Source organism: Poecilia latipinna, unplaced genomic scaffold (genome assembly GCF_001443285.1).
Source record: "Poecilia latipinna isolate Pla-1442-1.1 unplaced genomic scaffold, P_latipinna-1.0 Scaffold550, whole genome shotgun sequence".
Lineage (NCBI taxonomy): Eukaryota > Metazoa > Chordata > Actinopteri > Cyprinodontiformes > Poeciliidae > Poecilia > Poecilia latipinna.
Window position 1 is genome coordinate 117,869 of NW_015113166.1, and position 22,237 is coordinate 140,105.

The 22,237-nt window shown below is 39.5% G+C and overlaps 1 protein-coding gene and 1 long non-coding RNA gene across 2 annotated transcripts in view; one reads left to right on the top strand and one right to left on the bottom strand.

Annotated features, from left to right (window-relative positions):
* The window catches only part of LOC106952953 (protein FAM19A5-like), a 176,389-nt gene that overhangs the window by 6,748 nt on the left and 147,404 nt on the right, over nucleotides 1–22,237 (top strand). The gene's annotated exons all lie outside the window — the stretch shown is intronic.
* LOC106952957 (uncharacterized) lies at nucleotides 177–632 on the bottom strand. Its single transcript, XR_001426080.1, has 2 exons — nucleotides 575–632; nucleotides 177–538 (listed from the first exon to the last, which is right to left on the bottom strand). It is a non-coding gene; the product is annotated as an uncharacterized LOC106952957 (long non-coding RNA).

The window sequence follows — 22,237 nt, forward strand, 5'->3', positions numbered from 1 at the left end:
TAGCTAATATCAATACAGCACCTTAAGCTTGTTAATAAGTAGCCTGTAGGCTATTGATGTCTATGTTCAGCTACGTAGACTCATTTTTCCCTCCCAAAACAAGTCGAGTTGAACTCGTCTGGAGCCGGGGCTGGTCCGTAGTTCTCTAGATAAGAGGCTGAACAAGCAGCCGTGTATTTTGCCACCTGGGCGGTGCGGAGCGGTGAAGAGACGCTGAGGGAACCGAATCTGATGGGGAAACACAAATTGTAGTAACACCAGCATTGTGAGTAGTTTCTTCTTCTTCTGTGGATTGTAGGAAGCAGCTATGTTTTGCGTCATACTATGCATGAGCTGGGGATTCTCTGGAAGAAAAGATCAATTTTCTCTGTTTACACAACAACGGACATCGGTACGTTTCAGAAACGTCCCACTCTGGAACCCGTTTTCAATCTGTGCCGTTGTCAGAGAAAACATTCGGTGGTTTCGTGTAAATGTACACTACAAACGCAACAAAACTCTTCCGTTTTCCCCGAAATTGTTGTCGTGTAAACGGGGCCTCAGTTGTCTGCCAGTGATAAATGACGCAAATCACTATAGCAACAGAAAAACACGTCGTCTTTGAAACATTTTGTGTTTGAGCTTCCGTTTGATTCATGTTTGCTCACTCAGCATCCACACCCTGCTTATTTATTTATTTTGACATTTTTCAGTTTGGCCCTTTAAAACCCCCCCACAATGACTGTAATATGTTTTGGCTTATATTTTGTTAGAAAAAGCTACAAAACAGGAATATTTATATGTTTAAGTATTAATGAAGCTGTTCAAATAAAACCATTGAAACATGATGTCCACTTTAACGGATTAATGATTAATTGGTATTTCTTAAAAAAAGGGAATATCTTTGTGCCCAAAATTGAAATGTTTAATTTATAGAACGATCCAGATATCTCTATGATTTCTACATAGGTAGCTGTTTGCTTGGCCAGTAAGGTGGCAGTATATGGAATTGCACTCTATAGTTGAACAAAAAAGCTTATGTGCAGGTTTACCACCAACATCCACACACATGCAAAACATTTTTTTGATCGCTTGTGATCATTCTACATTTTTTTTTTTAAATTTCTTCTTTGTTCGTTTTCACAAATTCATCCATCCCAAATGTTTTCTCAGAGTGTTTGTATGTACACTCTGTCACTTCCCAGTGTCTGTATTTGCGAATAAGTAACACAATATTCTGTTGAAGTACTTGTGGTGCCCAAAGAGTGATGTCACTCTGGGTGGTGAGCCATATGAACCACATAAAAGACGCTGCTAAAATACTGAACTAATATTAGAAGGATATTATATTTCTGAATGAGCCTCGTTTAGCTGTAAAGACTGCATGTTCCAACGATGCAATTATTAGGCAAATGTATGCAGACCATCACCCTCCCGACACACACACACACACACACACGCACATACTATACTTCCTTAGGCTACTTCTCTGGTACCCTTGCACCTTCCTATCTCTCCCTCCTGCCTGCCTCCCCTATCTGTCTCAAGCTGCATGTGACTCACTTTTGAGCAGAAATCCAGCTGGCACACGGCCGCTCAGTCTGCTACATGTGAGAAATGGAGGCCAGCTGAAAAAAAAAATAAGCCAACCAAACACAACTGTGCAATTTAAAGATCCTATCCACTAACACACAAACACACACAGTTTTACCTCATCGTTCATTCCTTCGCTTCCTATTTACAGTGTGCAGATGATTCAGTTTGCTTTGCAATCACCTAAGCCTCAGGTTAATCAATGGAGGTGGATTATGAGAAGCAAAGCCTTTAGATAAGAGGAAGGTGGTGGACCCTTTTCTTCCTTTGTGGTGCCTTTAGCCATGTCAATTGATCCCATGCTTGTGTCCAATCAATAGAGCTTGGATGTTTGTTTCAGTGCAAGAAAGCTCAACCTCTCACCTAGCAACACCTTTTACTCTTTCTGGAGCTCGGTAATCGGCTGCAGTGACCGGCTCCAGCTACTCTGGCTCGTTTTATTAGAGATTAATCTGACATAATTCATGTTCAAACTTCTCTGCTGTGCTTTCTCCCCTCCTTGTTTTCATTTAATTGGTTCCCGTAGCGTTGCGTTTCCTTTCGTTTCCTCCAAGTTCCATTTATTTCAGCTTCATCCTCGGCGCTCGGCTGACCACTGCCCCACCTGTGGTGAATATATGTCGCTGTGACAGAGGTCGCTGCTCTCCCAGCGTCTCCCTTTCTCTAAGCAGCTCTCTTCTCCCCTTCTCCCCTAATCAGTCTCTATATTTATGGAGGCGCAGCTTATTACTTTCCTTATAAAACGCTGTAAACAGTGGAGACTGATCTGTAGTCTAAAACAGGGGAGCCGTAAACTGTAACTTTTGCTGAGGAAATAAAAATTCACATCAAATAAGTTGTTTTTCAGATGATTGCATTATTTTTACATTAGAGCTCATGGTTCTTTACCAGAATATTCAAATATGGAAGAAAATGAATCTATGTTGCTAAATTAACCCTTATTTATATATATTTGAAATGCAGCCAGCACTTTGATATTTGGCAATTAAAAGTAAGCACAATGTGTCTTGCAAATATTGATAAAGAAATACCTCAGTGTTGTCATTTCCAAAAACAGAACAATCAGCAGGAATTCAGAATTAATAAAGTCTAAAATATTCAGAAACCTTCCTGCTTGACAGTATCAAGCAGGAAGATGGTATTATTTTGATGTGAAATATTTTTTCAGCCACAGTTATTGATTTGTTTATATCTTTTTGGAAAAGTCAGCCGTGACGCCCTCTGTTTGCACTGCACTGATTGAAACAGGGCAGTGATCCCAGACAGCATCACATTCACAACAGGACGCCTGAAAACCCGATGAAAGAACACTAACCTGAAACTGATTTAAATGCTATGACGGGCTGTTTTTAAATTAATAACGAGAGTGTGAAGCCTTTACATGATACAAATGCTGATGTCCAAATGATCTCCAATAATTTACTGGTAAACATTGGGCGCATGTCTTAAACTAGCTGTAAAGCACGGCAGTGAAAGTGTTATGATGTGGGATATTTTTGTTAGTTATAGAATCAATCATTTCTCTAAGTCCTGTTTTTGCCAAAGTCGACAGTAATATGTGATTCACTGTCTGCAGAAAACTGGATCTTAAAACAGCAAAATGTCAAAATCAATGTCTACCAAAAAAAAATTAAATAAAATGCTGTAAAATGAATGAAAACTTTCCTGAAACTCACTGAGGTGTTCTGGCTGTACATTCTTTCAGCTCCAAAAAATGTAAATGTCTTGAAGTAAAAACGACCAACAACAAGAACAAAAAAGTCTAATGTGATAAAGTGAGACCATTAAGATAATAAAAATAGAATAATTCAGGTTATAGCTGCTAACAACGCTACTGAATTCTGCTGAATCATAGCTTACTTTTAATTATTAAGTTGAAGTTGTTTTTTTAATGAATCACCTTATCATTTCCACTTGGAAATTTGGTAAACAACAAATTGACAGCATAATATTATATTACATATGTTTGCTTAAATTCAACAAAGAACTACTTTTGTACGATTTTAGAACTACAACATAACTTGTGTAATTCATTAACTGTGGCTAAGTTTTGTCTTTGTGTCTTCTTTTGGGGTTTTTTTTTTTTTTTGGTACTTTTGGATAGCATACTGGTCTGAATGACTAGACAGAAACTTACTATGAACATAGTATACTGATCCTTAGCCACGGTTTGTAACTAAAGGCTACTTCTCTTCCCCCCCAGTGTGTCGTACAACCACAGGGGGAAAGAAGAAATCTCTCTGATTACCACTATGACTCATATGATGCCTGTCATCCAGCATCAGCGTCCGACTTAACATGATCTGCCATCCTCATTCAGGCCCTTCTAAGAGGGAGAGACTAAGCAGAGTAGATGGGAGAGCAGTGAGAGGATAAGAGATGCAGGAGGAAGATCGGACACTCGACGTCCGCACTTGAGTCTGGGAGGATGCAGGTAAAAAAATTAAAAAAATGATGGGGAGCAATTTGAAGGAATCGAGTAGAGAGTAGAGAGAAGGAGTGCAGCAGAGGGCAGAATTTAAGAAAAAAAAATTAGAAGATAAATCCCAACAACTCCACTTCTAACATTTGATTGGCGCTGAATACAGTAATCACAGCAAAACGCTTCTGCACCCGCTGATTACAATAACAAAAAGCAACGTCAACAACACCGCCCTCTGTACACTAGCTCCCTCCTCTGGCAGCTCGCAGCCATGGGCTTGTTTGCCAACGGTGCAATTATGCATTCATGAGGCCGCAGCCCGTGCATGTGACTGCTGAAGAGAAAGCGGATGAGGGAGATCACACAGATAGCTAATAAGTATGCTAATCTTATCTCAGGATGGCTGAGGACCGTAGGAAGGCTTAGGTTCAGATCCGAGCTGCAGAGAGGGAAGAAGAGGAAGGGAAGAGTAACAAGCGGAGAAGGTCTGAGAGGGAAAGTGAAGAGAAAAACTGAAATCATTCACATCTTTTTTTTTTGTTTGTCTTTAATAATTCCTGATTTATTCCAGCCTTAGAAATCATCAGTTCAAGTATCAGCAGCCAAGAAAAAAAGAATTTGAATGTTCAAGTATTAACTTTGCCTAAAGTTCATACTTTCTGTGTAATTTCCCCTGCATAGAAAAAAAAAATAGACACAGATGCAAACTTGCATCCTTCTCCGTTGCCATGCACCACATTTTGCAGTGTGGCCTTTTGCGTTGCGTGACTCTTTACTAGCTGCCGGAGTTCTGCAGCGAAATCAAGTGATGGGTGACTACTACCACAACTGGCTGCTGAGGGGCATCTACGACGTTAGGATGATGTCGAACCTGTTGCGTCTTTGCATTTCATGAGACCTTTAAAGCAAATAATTGCAGATAGATTCTGACATTAGCTGCTTTGCGCATGTTTTCATATGAAACTTTTCTGTAGGCATTTTACCGAGATTTAATGCTTTAGACTTAAACAACGGTGAAGTTGGAGGTAAAAAAAAAAATATATATATACAAATAAAAAAGTGAAAACTCTGGTATGCGTTTTTATGGCAAGCAGATTATGGTAAAAACTGAGAGGAAAAACTACTGACAGGAAAACATCGACTTGTTTCACATATCCAGTATTTAAGGACCAAAAAGTAAAGCTTGTGCACTTCTGGGGAAAAGTATACAACTACTATACTAGTTATATAATAGTACAACTATTCTCAACTGGACGAAACCAATGTGAAACTTGTAAGGGCATGAATGTGTGAGGATGTCTCGGTTTGGGCGTAGATGTTATCTGCGAGGGGAGAGGGACAGATTTCTGTCAGGCAGCAACAGAAAGACCCGCATATAGCCTGAGGAAACACAGCCAGCAGGTTTAGTTTTCTACCAAGAAAGCAAAAACTTACATTGTTAAAACTCCATTAAAGGTTTTAAAAATCCTTTCCATACTTTAAAAAGGAATCACTGAGCACTATTAACACTAAGGAAGGAACATACCGTGTTTTGTCATTACTCTGCTAACCATACAAAGCAGTAGCTTTGATAAGGGTTAGAAATAATTAGAAGCATTTTGTGCCTTAGATTATAAAATATTAAAATGCTATGGGCCCTTGTTTGTACATGGATTCTTCAAGAATTATGCAGCATAGCTGAAGGCAATTCCTTTTTTCTGTAATCTGTGGGGTGCTCTTGTCATTGTGGTGCTCTTTTTGTGTGGAAGTTTCCTTATTTAGACATGAAGTGCTTATTTGCTGAGATCCTTATGTGCTGAAAGTTCATGGAAGATTTTTGACATCAACTGATCAAGCTGGAAGAATCGATGGGAAATAAACATGAGCTGTAGTCAAATGTTGTACTTGTGGTTCTCAGTGCTAGCTGGTCGGTCGTTCAGATGATGGTTGGACTACCAGGGCTGGTCAATGTAGAAGCGAATCCATCAATTAAAATCTTGTACAGGACCAGTTCTTACAGTTTTTATTGCTTTTGTCCTTGTTATCGTATGAGAAATGTTAACACAGACATTCAATATGCAGAAAAGGTTAATGGCCAATGATAAGAATTGCTCTGCGGTGGACCAGTCATGAGGCTGGAATAGTCTGGCAAAGTTAGCAACCACTTGCGCTAACGGCTAATGTTTGTGCGTCTGCAGCCTCACTTCGGATAATGGGTATAATATCAGTGGAATAAAAGAGGGGACAAAAATAAGAGTGAAAGTTTTGTACTGAGGAAGAACTGAGATTTAGTTCCTCTTTCTGAGCATCGACAATGTCTATTTTATTGTATTGATGAAGACCAACAGTAAGGATAAACCTAGGTGATTTATTTACTTTTTCCAGATGTTTTTTTTTGTTTTGTTTTGTCATGGCTAGTTCCTTTTTTAGATCTCATAATGGACTACTCGGGTTATCTTTGACATTACCATTTGTCTGATGTGAAATATTGTGTAACATAAATAGCATGTAGGCAAAATCACGAGGGTTATCAAAGCTCCTGTTATTCCCTGCTGCTGCTTCTCTTGCTCCTTCTAAACCTTCACAACCAGACATTTCTCTCCAAAGAAAGGAGAAACCCAGCACACCCATAATAACATGCTAATATGCTGTGACATTTACTTAATGTGAAAACAAATTGCAGAGTGTTTGGAGTTTGCATTTAGGCAAAGTATCACCGTACCAGCTTCCATGGCTAATTGCACCTTAAATGCTCCATGTCTACTGTGAATTAATTATGTGTCAATGTGACTTTAATTACCATTAAAAGCGTGTGTATAATATTTACATATCATAAGTAGTTTGTGACTGCGAGGCCCAATAGGTCACAGTCAAAGTAAGCGGGTTTATGCAAATGTCCTCTGTCTGGTTGTCCAGTTGCATGAGAGCAAATAAAACGGATTTCTTAAAAAAAAAAAAAACACAAACGGATTTGTAAAAGTCAGGAGCTTTGCAGCGAAGATTTTTTTGTTTTGTTTGTGCTAAGATATGGAAACAAATAAATTAAATAAAAACCGATCGAGATGGCTTAATTGGCTCTGGATCTGGACAGTGACTTGCGGCGGGCTCTTGCCTCAAGAGGATTCGAGGATGTGCATTTTGTGCTTGTTTTTGCCTAAGGCCACTAAACCCATTCAGAGGGAAACGCTAAAGCTACTCCTCCTTTATTACTGGGAGAAAAGCAATTGCTTGGAAGAAAATGCCAGAATGGTGCTTTGAATTCCTGGAGGGGCCCATCACCGAGACACAGCCCATGGAGCTGAGACAGCTAGCATCTGGAGCACAGACATGGCGGCAAACCAGAGAGAGAGAGAGAGAGAGAGAGAGAGGGGAGAAAGGAGGGAAAGGAGCAGAGAAGGAATGAGAATGAGAGAATAGAAGAAGGAAAAGGGATTAGAAAGAGAGAGCGGTTGGAGGAAAACCGAGAAAATGGAGAGTGCGAGACAGACGGAGTTGGAGGTTACTGAGAAACCCTGGCAGTAAGAGGGACTACACAGAGGATGAGACAAAAGACAGACAGTTGAGAACACTCAGACACTCAACCAATTGACAGCCGATTGGGGAATGAAGTCGGCTAACACAATGAACCAGTCGGCAGACAGACATGCCGCAGAGTAGCCAAGAGGCTCTCAGAAGTAGAGGCAAATATTACATTAGAAGAGACAGAAGCCATTTGTCACAGCGTGAGGCCTGAGAGGTAGTTAAGCTGCAGAACGAAGGCACCCATGGCCCGGCTGATGCATGTCACCACCAGGAGGAAATTGTGCTGAAGTCAACTCCGTTCAATCAATTGTCCGGTGTCCTTCGGTGACTCCCGCACTTAACAAGATCACACCGGCGCAAACTTTTGCCGCCCTGAACTCCTGAGAACTTGTTATGCGGCCTCGAGGGCCTCCTTTCAATTCTGTCCGCCCTTTTTTTCGTCCTCCCTCGTCTCCGCGTCTCACCGTCTTCTCGGCCACATCGAGACTCGGTGACAAGCGCGCTGACAACTGTGATTCAGTCTTAATCTCGCTGCAAGGTAAATCTGCTGGAGGTTCACGACTCCAAAGACAGCAGCGCTCCAGATGCGGCAGCATGTCGGAGACGTCCGAGATTCGGTGCGACTTTTAACCAGTTGCCTGGTTGATCAGTTAGCATTTTTGGCTTTTGATTCCTAATGTGGATTTCTTTATTTGTCATGGGCTTCATTACTAACACATCTGGGGTAGGTTCATAAGAAAACATTTATATCACCGTCCCTTTTTCCACCGTTGTCCTTCTCTCCTAACTGAAGCTGGTGACATGTTCCATGATTGATATGGAAATTACAAAGCGCTTGGCCTCATTTATCACGCGCCAATGCTCGCTGCTGTTTCAACAACCATTTTGCAATGCAACAACAATGAAGTAACTGCAGTTGCTATGGCAGAGAGTGGAAAGGAACATACAGTTTTCATTTTAATGACACAAACAAGCATTGGGCTACAAATGATATGGTACCCTTAATATGTTTGGGTATATATGCACTACAGTTTCTTTTGACTCCCCAAAAACTTATAAAGTCAGCTAGCAACACTAAATTGGTCCATGATGTCTCTCTGTATGTGTGTGTGTCCGGTGGTTGTTAGTGATGACACATTGGCAGTGTACAGAAAATGTTACATGTTTTCAAAGGTTTTTTCAAAGAAAAGTCTGAAAGGTTTAATATAAAATTGTATCCACTGATCTCAGACAGACAGGCCAGGTCAGGAAAAAAGTTGTAAATAAATTTAAAGCCAGATTAGGTTGTAAAACAACATGCCAAACTTCACAAGTCTGGCCTGTATGGCAGAGTGCCAAGAAGAAAGTCATAGTAGAAAGGATGGCATGAGAAGTTTGGTTTGGAAATAAAAATAAAAAAAAAGTCAAGAAGAAGACACAGCAAACATTTAAAGCAGGTGCTCTGATTGGAGGGTGTGGGAATGGATGTTTACCTTTAAGAAGAACAATAACTTAACACTAGAACTACGGTGGAAAGGTTTAGATCAAAGCACAATATTTTATTGCAAATGCCCAAATTCCAGAAATGAACCTAAATAAGAGAAGGTAGCAACACTTGAAAGTTTATTTTCAGACTTTTCCAGCCCAAAATGTCCTTTCTTCTTCTGGCGACCTCCAATGGAGGATTTTACACGGCGCCATTGCTACCAACTCGTTTTTATCGGTTTTTAGTCCAGGGGTTTTAAATGAGTGTCCTTTCTGTGGTCTGTCTGAGAGTGTTTTTCATGTTTTTATTGATTGTAAGGGACTGATGACATTTTTTAGTTTATTGGTGAGTGTTTTTAGCTGTTTTGGCGTTGTTTTTACCAGTTCTTTATTTATTTATGGACTGCGTTTTAACAAGGCCAATAAGCCAAAGTGCCAGATTATAAATTTTTTAATTGCTGAAGCCAAAATGGCGATTTATTTATCTCGAAGAGACAGACTCCAGGCTGGTCCTCATCTGGATGCCGTGGCTCTGTGGAAGTGCAATGTCAAAGCTAGGCTGAGGCTGGAGTTTTGCTTCCACAGAGCCACTGGGAATATGAGAGCTTTTATACAGCTTTGGGGTTTTAACGATGTACTGTGCACCATTTCTAATCAGGGAGAACTACATTTTAGCAAGCTGCTAATGTAAATATTTATTGTTTTTATTTGGTTTTCATTGACCTGATTATTATGCAACAGTTTATTGTTAAATCATTATAAATAAACGTTTTGTTAAAAATCAAAAAATCTTCTTCTTCTATTTTAATTTTTTTGCAAGGAACAAGCAGAAAAAGCAGGTAGTACCCTAGCATTTTCTTTTTCTATAAATCCTTATTTCTCCACTTCACAACTCCGCTACTTTGTGTTCATGTAAAATCCCAGTGAAATGCATTGAAGCTTGTTGTGTTAAAAAATGTGTTAAAGGAATAAATATCCTCAGAAGAAAAGGCTCCGCCCAGAATGCCAGTGACGTATACTGATGAATGTCAAATTTAGACTAAAATTTTACCTTCAAAAAGGGTCAAAGTCTAATTTTACCTTTCATTCGTTGGTCATTTGTACTCAAAACAATCTGATGCTTGAGTGGTTAAAACTAGCTTGTTACATATTCCATCTTTGCTTTAGAAGTGAGCAAAGTTGCTCTCCCAACTCTGTTTTCTTTGGGGTTGTTGAAGAAGCAAGTTGAGATTTAAAAGCCTCAGAGTGGGTAAGCCCGATCACGCGGCAGTAGCGGAACAGGCTAATGGTACGACAGAAAACTCAGGAGGACGCTTCTGCCTGAAAAGAGATGAGGCAGTCAGATGAAGTAAGTAGCTGAGCTTTGCTGTTGCTGCTTCAGCTACTTGGGAGAGTGCTAAAGCTTCCTTATAGCTTTGAGACAGATGCAAGATCTTATTTTGAAAGATGTACTTTTCTTAAATTAAACCATGCTGAATGTATCAGATTATTGCCTGAAACTGTAATAAAAGTTTTGAGGTCTGAATTGATTTTTTTCTTCACGAGATAGAAATACAGAAAAAAGTTTTGTCGTCGTGGTTTAAACTGACTTTGATCAAAGCCGTCAGGTTTTTGTTTCACTGTTTAATAGTGTGATAAAAAAAACAACAAATCCTCAAGGTTGGAAAGTGACAAAACAGAGCTGAGCAGATCCTTCTCCATAAAAACCTTGGCTTTTTGTTGTTTGCTTTATTTCTTCACAGGATTCACTAAATAAATTACATTAAATAGTCCTGTATTTAATGCACCCATCTGTTCATCAGGTTGGCGTCTCTCAATCCACAAACACAGCAGATACAAGTCTGATCTGAGAAATCAAGAAAAATCACTTATTAAAAACTTCTTTCCATGAAACTTGACTCATTTTTACATTTGTATTTTTTATTTTTTAAAAAGAGATTAAAAATAAATGGGAAAAAACAACAATGTCTTACTGGAGAGGATGTGCAATGACATTTCCAAATCCATGAGGAGCACCAGTTGAATTAAGTCTTGAATAAATTCTGATATGGAAACGTATTGCTTGTCATTTAAAATGCATCAGATTTATGCTGAAGTGAATCCCAATTCTTGGCGCTGTTGCTGTCGAGCAGATGCTGCATCGTAGCAGTAAATGTGAAATTTACAGAGAATGGAAACTTGGGTGAAAGATGTTCCGTTGAAAAACCTCCACACATTCCTCCTCTTGTCACAGTAGAAAAATGAACATTTCACACACTTGATCCCAACTCAGGTGCTCTATACCAAACAGACTCGCAGTTCGAAAGCCCGACAGGACTTTAAGTTCCATAAAATGTCTTTGACTTCTCGTTCTTGGACAAACAAATTTCAAAACACCAGCAAACACAGCAAGGTTGCAAACAGTGCAATAGTTACACTTCTTTGGCAAAAAGCTGTTGGTTTTCTCTTCACTATTTTTGTTTTTAATGTAAAATTCAAGTATTTTCAATCTTACCATCTAGCTCATTTGAATTATATGTACTGTTATCTTTCCCGTTTCTGACAGTGGCTTTCATAAGCAACATGGCTGCTGCATGCTATAGTTTATACCAAAACACCATATGTTTTCTAAGTACGTTCGATTAAACGCTCGTTTTGACTGGCGAGTGACTCTTCATGGGATGCCTGTGATGCATCCTACCTGTGGGCCTGCTGTATGAACTCAGTTGAAGACTTCCTGCTGTCTCCTCTTTTTCTTTTTACCCTCGTGACACAATCAGAGAGAGAGAGAGAGACATAGAGAGAGATGGCAAAGATGCAGGGAATGCCGAGAAGGACGGGAGGGGAGTGGGACAGAAGGGTAGCACCGCTGCGAGGGATGCAGTCGGAGAAGTCTCTTGAAAGTGCTTAGTGAGCTGCAGCAGTGTAATTCCAGCTGATACTCTCAGACATGCTGAAACATGTCTCGGTTATGCATGCATGGCGGGCTGAAGGCGATTTGTTATTTCTTTCATGCACTCCTACTATCTCGGTATTTCTTTCTGTCGAGCATTTCCTCCCTCCACCCCCTTTTCTCCTCAGTGCCTCCCGCTCTCTCATCCCCACCCCCTCCCAACCCCCCACTCTAAGCCCTTGGCAGTGATAAACCCTTCCTTTGTCATTTTGACTGCAGAACATAAGAGTTATGCCTCCCTCTTTAGGGTTGAAGAGCTCATTATGGCTCCTCAGCATGGAGCCTATAGGCCACAGATTATTCTATGTAATGTCACACATTTGTCGAAACTCTTGCCGCTGCAGCCGTTTGCATGGTATTTTTTGTTGGACCTTTCGTGCTTTATAATTCCTGCTCCAAAAACACCATGTCATGGGAAAACCAGAATTTTAATGAGACTACCTTTAGGAGTTGTGCAAAGTAATAAAAGCCACAGCATGGATTCCTTTGATTTTTTTTTTCTTCTTCTTTTAGTTACCCTCTGGTTTCTCATTTGGGAACACATTAACGTGTGTAAATGGTTTATTGCGGAGCCAATGACTTAACGCTATTTTAAGCCCGAAACACCGACATCACTCATTATTTTCGGGAGGGAGGGAGAAAAAAAGCACAGTTTGTGTATCTGAATAAGGATTAAAGACCACTTAAACAAAACGATTACAGGAAGGAGGTTACACATTGGAAAATTTCCGGGTAAAAACTTTTTCTCAGTAAATATATTTCAAATGTGCCTCCTGACATGAACTTTGCTTTGGATCTTTTCAATTGGCAAATAAATGCCATACATCAAAAGAAATCAAAACAAATGTTTTGCGCAATGAATTTGACATTGGGAGTGAGGATTTTTACATAGTACTACACCTTTAAGATGTCATTATCAACTTTTCAAATCCCTCCTTTTCACAACTTCTGTATTATAGTGCAGAATTGGTTCGTAGGTTTTTCAAAACCATCCAGAAAACGACCTTCAGCACAGAGCTCAGGTGAAAACTTCAAGTCCTCAAAAGGCTCAGATTCAGGTTAGCGGTATTGTTCAGGGTTTTGAAGGAATATTGTCTCTACACTTGCAGATGATATTTGCCTTGTAACCCGCAAATCTAGCAGCAGGCTTTAATAAACTACATATTGTACCTTGTCATCTCAAGGCCGTCATGAAATCCTCACAAATATTAGATGCTGCTTTTATTATTTCCTTTTGCATCAATGATGCATTTGTCACCAGCTCTCACCCCTATTACATCAGAGGCTTTTTCGGTTCCAAATGTTAGTTGATGAATCAATCCTACACACGCGCGTACCTTTGATTACTCCATTTGTCACTGTCTGCGGGGACCACATCAGTGAAATGAGCGTGGAGAACACCTCGCCCGCTTTATCTCCTGCAGAGTCTGTCCCGTACAAGCTACGAACAACGGTAAACATTCGGTAAGAGCAGGATTTATGATTTGTATCAATCCCCTCGGCCTCCGGAGAACACTGCATGCGGCGCTTTGAGATTCGCATCAAAGTAGACGGTGCCCTGATTTCAGCCACATGGAAGCACGCATGCACAATTTATTGTGGCGCAGCTCTGGCTCAACAAAGGGCATGCATTATTCAATGACATGCAAGTTTCAATTAAAGAAAGATCACATGGTTGTCCTTTTTTTTCTTCTCCTTCTTCCGTTTTCCCCCACTACTACACGATGGCAATGGAGGGTGGTTGACATCTGTTGTCGCGGGCGCTTTTGGGGAACGGTGGCGTTCGGGTGATGGGTGTAAATTTTGTGTATTCTGCTCCCATCTCGCGTCGAGAGGACAGATGTTGGCAAGCTAATTAACAAATCTCCGTGCGTCGTCGACAATCTCCTCTGCATTCAGGGGCTGCAGAAGGGAAGGGAGATGTTTTGTTGGATCACTCGCTGGCAGTATATCAATACGCGAGCGTCAACACGTGGCTGCTCATGTGTGTGTGTGTGTGTGTGTGTGCGTGTGTGTGTGCGTGTGTGTGTGTACAAATCTTTATCCTCCCCATGGCGCTATAAAACATCACCACCACCTAATCCCCAAGCGCTCTGAGTGACACAGTTTGGAGTGCCAGGGAAAGTGAAATGAGACACGAGGCAGAGATGAGGTGCAGTGGATTGCTGTCTGCTTCCTGTTGAAACGACGTGTTATGGTAGTCCGCCATTTTTCTGTTTTGTATTTGCTGTGAGGAAGCCACACTGTGGCTTTTGGCAAGTCAGGTAACGGGAAGTGTCATGTTATGAGCCCGCTTTGGATGTTTCCAAATTTTTACCCATTTTCTCCTTTTGAGATGTTCTCTGGAATCAGCATATAAGCATTTCAAACAGCCTATCGTTAATTATTGATTTTTTTTGTTTTTGTTTTAATAATCTGGAATACTGCTGAACCTTTGAAGCAGTTATGAGGCTTAAACTGCTGCTGCACAACGTACCCAGCAGGTTGTTGCTAGGTAACCAAAGAGTGCATAAGTTAGTTGATGGCACCAACCTTTCTTAGCTGACCGAGAGAGGTTGAGTGACTTCCTACATCTCCCAGAATGCCGTGCGGCCGTGGATTGTTAAAATGATTGAATATTCTATCAGACCTATTATCTATCGACATTGATCGCGACATATATTATTAATTTATTGTCCAACCCTAGTCACACTTAAAACTTTTGCTACTTTTGGAAAAAAAAATAATTTTGAGTATATATAAGCAACAACAAAAAATAATTTTATAACTCATATTATCCAAGAGTCTCTAAAGAGTTCTTGTGGACGGTGAGACTGTTTGCAGGAAGGATCTCCGGTAGCAGTAGGGTTATGGTAGCTGTCCGTCTTGCAGTGAATCTGAAGAAGCCTCTGACTGAAGACACTCTTAGACAGTCTTATGACTACCATTACAGCTCCACCTGCAGACGGCAATCACCATATTCCACAGTAACGTGTCCTGGATGACACCATCAGTTGTTGGCAAGCTTTGCTAATCCTCCTCTTTAAGTCTCTCCGGCTGAATAGTTAGAAAGTCGGGCTGAGAGACTCTGGAGTCGGAGATTTTGCTCATTATTATCGACGAAAAAGATGTTTTGAACTTCCTCCTCCTCTCTCTGCTCTTTGGTCCTGCTCTGCATCCATGAAGCTCCTTTCTCAACTCCTCTGGGATTTGAGGTTTTAGCTCAGGACTTATTTGAACTCTTGAGATGCTAATTATCTGCTCCCAGTCGTAAACGCAAAACAACAACAACAAAATACTTGTTCCCATGGTTACATGTCATAACAACTGGGAATACTTGCCCCCAAAAAATGAATACCTTAGCCCTTAGCCATATATATGAACAAAATGAACACATTTCATTTACCTTAAGGTATTTTTGCATTTGATTTGAATTTGAAATCAAACCTACTGTAACAGAGATGTGCCATGACATGACTCAAAAAGACTTCTGTAAATGTAAGATTCTGCATGTTAGACCATTGTACTTAGAAAGGTCCACTCTGTTTTATACATTATATGCAGCTATGTTTTGTTTTCTCTAATAGGCAATAAAGCATCAATTTTGGACACGTCAAGTATTTTGCAGTTGTCTTGGTAACCGCATCCAGGTGGCAATGCAAGGCGTCTCAGAAAAGCTTTCTGTTTTCTATTTTGGTGTAAAATTATATTCCCTAACCTTCAAGAAGTACATACAATGCATTAGAAACTTCCATCAGATTGGGAAGACGTAAGAAAAAACAAAACATTGCTAACTTGCATTTACTTTGCATTTCTGTATCTGTTCCAGCTGACCTGTTATTTGAAAGGATTCAGTGCTTAATGCGTTTGCCAGTAGCCTGCGACCGCGCTGAAGCTCGAACGTTTCCTTTCTTGGGAGTCACTTTGGATAAAAGCCTGTTCTAAATGGCTAAATGTAAAATGTTAATCGGCAAAAAACTTCATAATGACATTTTCAGCTCGGCGTTTGGTGAACGGGGACGGCGGCCCATTTCTCCCACAGGAGAGAACTCATATTGGCTGACAGAGACGGACTGCATCACAGCAGAGTGAGGCAGCCAGAGACGATCCGAGGTTTCTCTACTGTACAACAAAAGTTTGCAAGAGTTTTATCTCGACTTTGACTGCACACACAACAAAAGAAAAGAACGTCGAAGCATAAGAAACCGTCCTCATAAACTTATCCTTTTTAAAACTTCTTCAAATGTTAGTTGAACACATTTTCTTTTTTCCGCTTTTGATTGAGGTTATGAAGTCCGCCTGCTTGTTACTGTCAATTTTCTTCAACTGTCAGGTTCAGGTTTTTACAACAAAAAATAAAAAATGCTACAAGTTACTAAAATAAAAATAAAAATGACTTAGTTTCTTTTGACTGTCATGGAAACATTCCTCTCCCACCACTGTACACATTCGATAAATTAGCATATGGTTTCCAATAAGGCTTGTTTGTCAAATTACAAATAACAACCTTAATGCAAGTATTAGTCATACTTTTATGTTTTAAATCCACATTTTCATTGCCCTGGTGTAATATTGTAATCTTGTCATGTTTTTTAATATGACTGCTATGGACAAAAACATTAGGTTTTGTGGTCTCTCAAGCTGCAGTGATCTTTACTGTAATGTTTGCTTTTGACATTTTCATGATTTTTTTTTACAATTACTAAAAAAGCTGATTTCTTCTCTTTTTTTCACTTTATTGTATTTACTCCAGCTAGCTCAAAGTGTATGTCTTACTTCATGCAGTTCAGCTCAACTTTAGTGAATGTTTCAGCAGTTTTTCAAGCTTTAATGTGGTGTCTTACACTTCATGTTCATTAATGCTTTAATTATTGACATACAGCAACCAGCAGCTGGTCGTACAAAATATTCAGAGTCTCTGCTCCCCCCCCTCTCTATTCCTTTCTTTCTTTTTCGTGTGTGTGCTGTCCATTCGACTCATAATGTCCTCTGGGTCTTTGAGTTGACATTCACTTTTAGGCCTGAACTTTATTTGACTCATCTTTGAGTGTCAGATCAGGGGTTGAAGGGGGGCAAACATCCACTCAGCCCATCACTGGGAGCTGGCCATGCTGCAGCTCACTGGATCACACACACACACACACACACACACACACACACACACACACACATCCTCTGATGGTTCTGTTTCTGTCCAAATGAACATTTTGTTTTTCTCAGAAAGACATCAGCGCCTTTTTGAATCAGGATATTTTTATTGGGATTGTATGCTGTCTGGACCTTTCACAATGGCTCTTAAAGACTTTGGCTAAAAATGAAATGGAACCAGCTAATGTTTTTAAATATGGATTTAATAAGAAATGCAGGTTTTTAACCGATTTTCAATTTTTTCTGTAATATTTGCACTGAAATTCCGAAAAGAATGACACTAAATTCAATTTAAAATACTTTCCTGATCTCAAAGGGAAGCTAAATGATGTTGTAACTCATATTACTGCAAATTATTATAGCTGGTGGTGAACGTTGGCAGGAAAGAGCTCCTGTAGAGGTCTGTATTGAAGCGAAATTTAAGAAGCCTCTGACTAAAGACAGTCTCGTGAATAAGATGTCTTAGATTTATTTTTAGATCTGTTTTCTTTGTCTTTAATTTGGAATGTATTTCCTCTGTTATGTTTATCTTTGTTTTAAATCTGCAAAATTTTAATAAATAAATCTTTAAAACCAAGAGTCAAGAAATTTCCTAAAGTAGACGCTTGTAAAAAGCGTGACTTTCTCTTACAATAGTCATGTGACATTTGCAACTACAAATTAGTTTTATTTGACTCTGCAAGTTGTAAAGATTGCAGACCTGCAGACCTAACATGCAGTTCTGCTGGCTTCTTAAACCTTTTATAGGTTTATAGAGTAGCTTTTTGTCAGTCGTTCCATAAAACCTTAATTCACTCCAACAGTCCTCTATTAAGCAGTCTGAACTCTATTTTCTTTTACTTTGATGACTTCTGAATGCAGTTGGTTGTACTGGACTTCATTTAGTGTTATCACAGTAAAAGGGGCTGGATACTTTTGACATTTTTATCCATAAAATCATAGAAAACAAAGAAACTTTTTATTTTAGCTCCACAATTACGCCGCAAAACACAAAATATTGGTTGAGAATTTTTTAAAGTTTTTTTTTAGTATGCTGTGATTAAGACAAAAGTGACTTGAAAGTAACTTTTCACCAAAATAAATCGGCTTGTTTTAAGCCAATAATTGTTAAACACAGATAGAAAAAGTTTCACTGGCAAATTTTTTCATATAAAACAGGAAACAATTTCTTGTTATAGAGAGGAAAAAATCTGCCAGTGCAACTAGTTTATCGATTCAAGAATTATTGATAAAGCTATTATATACCGTAATAAAGCTATTTTTAAAGTTATTCTTGTCTTAAATACAGAGTATTACAATACTTGAATGCGCTAGAAACAAAACAAAAATACTTGGATGTTTTTTGTTTGTTTGTTTTTTTTTTTCTTTGCAGTTTACGCAAAAAAAATTGTCTATCACACAAGATCCCCAGAGAAATCTCTGTTACGTCATATTCATAATGCTCATACATTTACACACCAGTCCAACTCTACCTCTAACCCCACCTACACTCTTCATCTTTGTTCCCACATGAGGAGTCAAACATAACAGATACACACACACACACACACACACACACACACACACAGTTCAAACCTATAAAGAGTATGCAAATGTGTAGGAGAGTGGAGAGAGACGGTACCAAATAATAATCCTCCTCCCACTATTGCGGCGAGATAAATTGCCACGAGGGTGGAAATGGAATTTCTCGATTTCATAACCCCGTTCTTTTGTTGCGGCGTAACGAGGTCACCTTAAATCGCTCCTTTGCACGCTTGGAGGTTAGTGGGGGGGAGAAAAGGAAAAAAGGGGAACAAGAGTAAAGAAAAAGATGAATAAATTCGGGCCTCTCAAAAGCGAATCCTTACTGTGCAGATGTGGACGCGAACGTGTTGATACCGTTGTGAAGCCGTGTTTTAACCTGTGGCCCCGCGTCCCGCCGGGCGGCGTGTGAAAGCCGTTTCTGTTGGGGCTTTTCCGCCTGGTGTTCGGAGCAGATGGATTCAGTGCGTGTGACTGAAATGAACAACCGGGACCGTAAGTAAGGAGGAGACCCCTTTGAATCGGCATGCTGACACGCAGCCTTTTCCTGCTTCATCTTGACCATTTTTTCTTTCCACCCTATTTTGTAGCCACAAACACACTCCTCTCCTCTCCTCTCCTCTCCTCTCCTCTCTGTGCTGCACCTACGGCCAGGGGAAGTTGTCCTCCTCTGGGAACCACCAAGAGAGATTAACTGTGTTTCTCTCGCCACGGTGGTTCGTTTCCGTACTGCGGCTAATCTAATGCACACATTATTCAGCGAGGTCCCGCATCTATTAGCGGAGAGCCCTGTAAGATTTATCGCCTGGTTTTAACTGTATGCTAAAAAAGCACATTAAGCAGATGATATCACGACGTCTACGAAATGATTATGCTGGCTCCGAGATGGAGGGGAAATAAGAGGCTTGGGGGGACCCGCTTAATTAAATGCAAGGTTCACCGGTACGTCTCTGGTTTGCTTTACGGCCGGCTGCTTCGCTTCTCCTTAAGTGCAACGCAAAAACGTTTCCGACTCTTGAAGCTTTTCGCTCTTTATTATGTTCCAATTTTAAACCTCAACGTATCTTATTGGGATTTTGCGCATTAGGCCAAACGTGTCGAACCCCGCTCTTCGAAAGGCCAAACTTTTGGAAAATTTGGGAAAATGGAATGAAGATACCTTGTTTTATATTAAAAAATAACAAGTGTTCATTTGTATTCAACCCTTTTTATTCTGATGTGCTGGAATAAAATCTATGCAATTTTCTGTCTTAAAAAACTGCTATAAAGTGTCTCTTATTTACTACATATATCAGTTTGAAACCAAAAAATTAAGTTCACACAGAGCCTTATTCATCACCTGAAAGGAAAGTCATTAAATTGGAATATTAATGAAAACGTATTTCAAGTGAAATATGTTCCATATGGTAAATGGCCTTGTGAAGTGCTTTGTGGTTATCTGGAGTAGATCATTTTGAATTGCATGCTGGTTTTGTTGTCACTTTTTAAAATATAGTCTACACAATACACATATTCGCTGATGGTTTTTGGTTTGAGGAAAGTCGTAGATGTGAATTTGTGTAATTAAAGGCTGTAATTCAGTCCCTGTTTGGATTAGTATAGCTGTCTGAATCCAAACAGATGTGTTTTTGAGTTTTATGTTTGCCTTTACGGGTATGTTATTAGAAAACTGTTTAAAAACACACAAGTATTATAATTTCTGAGCATTTCATTGAGTATTTACTCCTATGGATTCCTATGTTTACCTCAGATGTAGAGTGGGGAAGAGAAGCTTTAACTGCAGATAAAGATGATTTTTACGAACAGAGGTTGAATACAAGACAATTTATGTGACGCTCAGAGGAAACTGGTTGGACTGGATTTCATTTAGGAGCGTCAGAGTAAGGCGAGTGAGGACCGACATGTGCCACAGTTCTCAGAACTCTAATTGCAAAAAATTAATTAAAATTAAATCATTTGTGCAGTTGTTTCACAGTAAAAATCCAAAAACCTAAGTTGGGGGTTTGTGGTTGTAGCAAGGTCAACAGTCCTTCCTTCTGATATTTTTTCCTTTCCGTGTCATTTTGACCTACCATCTGAAGTTCTTCCATGTTGTTCTGCACCCAGTTTTTCCAAAAACACAGCTTTTTTTGTCTGCGTTCCTTTTTCACAAACAGCAAAGCAAACCACTCAAATCCCATTAATACGCAAGGAAAAATGTCATCACCTCGCTTTTGTTCATTTTACCATTCGTGCAGAGGAGCTAAAACCAACACCTTGCTGACTGTCTGAGAGTAATGAGTGTTCCCTCTTGAAAGATGTGACCTTTATATAAGAGCACGCCCTCCACCCCCAATACACACACACACACACACACACACACATTGTGTTAATTTCAGATGACCTCGGTTCTGTGCTCACAATTGGACGAGAAATCCCGACGCTCTGTGCCACACTTAGCAATGTGCTTCGCTGCTTGTAAAGTGCAAAAGTTGTTCCCCGACGATCATTTAAATTTTAGGCCTTGTTTAGGAAAGGATTTGAGTGTGCGGGCCATAAATTTACTCTTTTTTTTTTTTCTTTTTTTTTTTTATCGGGGTTAGAGCATGGATGCAGAAATAAGTCAGGCAGAACCAAATGCTCACTCTTATTTTTTCCCCCATCTTGCTCCTCTGCGCTCCCCAAAGCATCTTTATTGAATAGCTCTGGATGGAATAAAAATGAAAGTGGGAAGGGAGCGCCAGTGCTGCCAAAAATGCCAAGGCATTGTGTGTCTTTAAGCCTTTTAAGGTGCATAGCATATTGTAAAAGTAGGTTTTATTAGATATAAATTGGAGCTTTTTGTCTTGTAAAATGCCTTTTAAAATGATGTTTTGGCTTCCAATTAGATTTAGTGGGGCGTAAATTAAAAAATGACTTTTCTCTATCTACTAAATATTGAGAAATTCCCATTTCGTTTCATGCGAAAAACCAAAGTATTTATTTTAAATTTTTTTGCTAAAAACACAAAAAGAAGTCTGAGTAGGAAGGTTGGAAATAACTCATCTGTTGAATTATTCAAGAACTTCAGTCCAGTATATGGAGGATGTTCTGTTCTGGCTGTAAATATAGATTCTGAAGAATATTTTTAGTTTCGCAGTCTTGAAACAGAGACTGCTTTGATACCAAAAAGCCAGAACTTTCTTAGCTTGCTTGTAAGTTTGTTGTTTGCAATTTGATAATTTATTCCAATTTTACATGGCAACGTTTCACCTAAGCAGAAATTTGTTGGCAGTAAAAATAAAAAACAAAACAGCAAAATAAAACCATTTCTCTCCAGCTGCATGTACATCTGAAGCTCTGAATATTTTATGGGATTGACAAGGTTCCTGATAACTTGATGTCTTCTGAGGTTCCACACTGGTACTGATGGGCCCTCTGGATATTAATGAAAACTGTGGTCACTGACTGTCGCTGAAATGACGTTCTCTGTCTTTGTGAATTATTGATCAAAACAATGTTAATCAATTTTATCCATTGTAATTCGATCTTAGTCACTCTTGAATGACCGAGGCTCTGACCTCCTGGTGTTTATCAGACTGAATCATAAACACTATAAAAATATCTTTAAGAAAAGAACATGTTCTTATATAACCTTAAGTAAGGTATTGATTCATGTGTTTGTGTCTAAATTACTTATTCCATGTATCATCTAAGATTTATTTTAGCTAGTGTGGTAG